Genomic DNA, 2,498 nt, shown 5'->3' with positions numbered 1-2,498 from the left:
ACTTCATTGGCATTTGGGAAACCGGCTGCTGAAGTAACACCCGCAACCGGGGGAGCTGCCCTGCATCCTAGAAAGAGGCTCAGTTTATCCCTAGGGATGAAATCACCCTGGTTCTGACAGCTGAGTGCCGTGCTGTGAGAGCAGAGCTTCATCTAGGTCAGCGTTGGGTCCTCCATCGCTCGCAGCGAAGCCGCCGGGGACGACATCGCCACCGGCTGCGTCTCAGCCAGGGGCAGGCGCGTGGATGCTTCGAGGAAGGTGACGCCAGGTGAAGGATGCAAAGCGGGCGGCCGCCGCGGGCAGGCAGGGACACTTCCTTGCGCAGCCCACGTGTCCCTGGGGAAGCCCTCAGACACCCCCGGTACAAGCGGCAGCTGGGGGACAAACACCCCACACTGCCCCGGCCAGGGGGACGTGGGACCCAGCAGGGCCAGGACACGAAGGCTGGGAGGTCATCGTCTTCCCAGGTTGCTCTGCGGAGGTGTCTGCGGGATGGAGGATGATGAGGATGAGGATGAGCATGGTCTCGAGTGCTCCCAGCCCAAGCACTGGGTGCCCCCAGCCAAGCACTTGCTCCCCGTGGCAGCAAGGTGCTGGTGAGGGGTCTCCGGCACGGCCCCCACCTCTGCCTGCCGGCACTGTGCTGTGCTGCTCTCCTGGCAGTGGAAAGGACTGAAGCTGAGGCTAAAAAGGCAGCCTCACGAGGCGGAAGGGTGCACTGAGCGTGCCCCCGGCTACCGCTGTAGGCTCAGGCGATGAAGAGGTTGTGCTCCGTCACATACTGAGGCGGTGGCACACGGTGTCCGGGAGCTCCCAGCATCTGCTTGTGCTCCAGAGCACTTAAGGTACTTCCCCTCGTGGAAGATAAAAGCAGCAAAGGATCACCCTGCCCTGTCAAGCAGCAGGCTGGGGGCGGCAGCCAGGCCAGCAGTGCCCCGAGGATGCCCAGCAGGCTGGGTTTATGGTGGGGGAGGACAGAGACCAGAAATTCCAGCTCACACAGATGAGGAATTTGCCCGAACCAGCAATTTTCCACTTTGCGACTGCATTGTGCAAACTAAACGCCAGCATGCACGCCTTGCTCACGGAGGTCACAGGCACCCAGCACCAGCACGTCTGGTGCAATGGCACGTGGGGATGGAGCAGGTTTCCCCGCTTGCTGCTCAAAGGGCAACCCCGGGCGAGAGTCCCTCCAGCCTGAGCAGCGCTTGAACTTGGGCTAATGGGGTCTGGCTGTCAGCATGGCCAGCTTGGGGTTAATTTTACAGCTAGGGGAATGCACAGAAGGAAACATCTGAGATATGGCATGCACGGCTCCATAAATAAGGCAGCTTCTCCTGAGTATTTCTGGAGTGGCCAGGGGAGCCAGCCACCATGGGAGCAAACCTCTTCACTTTGCACTGCGAAGGAAATCCAATGCCTGAATCTGCAGGTGAACTTGAGTTTGCTCCAGGAGCAGCCAGCTCCACCTAACCCATGCTCCTTGCCCCCAGTACAGCCGGTCACAGCCCCCGCTGGGACACAGAGCCATCGCAAAGCTGTCCCAGCTCCCTGGCACACTAACGAGCTCACGTTTCCCTGCCTCAGGTCTGGCCCATTGAGCTTATTTCTATTAAATGCATTTGAGAACATAAATCTGTCTTCAGGAAAGAAAAAAAAAAAAATCAGCTCATTAAGAAGACAGACAGCGTCTACAGTCTGAAAGGAACAGCAAATGGCAGCTGCCAAAAATGTCAATGTTAAATGCAGCTGCCAGCTGGGATTTATTAAAAGGTAGTTATACAGCAGTGGCGGTGAGCGGCACATCTTGTACTGGGGTAATCTCCCCTTCGTCTCCCACCTTCACCCAGCTTGCTGGCTCTGATGCATCCAGCCCCGATGCGACCTCCAGGACTGGCAGCCTGGATGTCTTGGGTTTTGCTCACTGCCTGAATATTTTGTTTGTTTGGTTCTTTAGCTGGGGAAGCCAGAACCCAGGAGCACAGCTAGAGCACCGCTCAGGCAGGGTGAGGTGCCACCTTTCTCCGCCTGGCCCTGCTCTCTGTTCGTGGGGAGAGGCACCCGGCACTGTCCCGGACAGTAACTAAGGTAGGGCAGGCTCAGCTACGAGAACAAGCAGGGACCAGACTCATGCCAGCAAACTGGGTTTTTCCCTTGTTCCTATGGAGGATCTGGGCTCTCTTCCACATGTGAATACCCTACGCTAAAACAGAAGGACAAGGCACGTGGGGAAGCTGCTCTCTGTTCGTGGGGAGAGGCACCCGGCACTGTCCCGGACAGTAACTAAGGTAGGGCAGGCTCAGCTACGAGAACAAGCAGGGACCAGACTCATGCCAGCAAACTGGGTTTTTCCCTTGTTCCTATGGAGGATCTGGGCTCTCTTCCACATGTGAATACCCTACGCTAAAACAGAAGGACAAGGCACGTGGGGAAGGGAGAAAGTGGGTAAATACCACCTGTATTGGCTCAAGAAGCAAGGCATGTTCCGCAGGGATGGC

At 57.5% G+C, this 2,498-nt stretch overlaps 1 protein-coding gene across 2 annotated transcripts in view; it reads right to left on the bottom strand.

Moving 5' to 3' along the window:
- Window positions 1-2,498, bottom strand: part of DNAJB5 (DnaJ heat shock protein family (Hsp40) member B5) — an 11,144-nt gene that overhangs the window by 1,917 nt on the left and 6,729 nt on the right. The gene's annotated exons all lie outside the window — the stretch shown is intronic.

Source organism: Egretta garzetta, unplaced genomic scaffold (assembly GCF_000687185.1).
Source record: "Egretta garzetta isolate BGI_Z169 unplaced genomic scaffold, ASM68718v1 scaffold59, whole genome shotgun sequence".
Classification (NCBI taxonomy): Eukaryota; Metazoa; Chordata; class Aves; order Pelecaniformes; family Ardeidae; genus Egretta; species Egretta garzetta.
The sequence above is the reverse complement of the archived record's forward strand: the minus strand, read 5'-3'. Positions and strand labels throughout refer to the sequence as shown.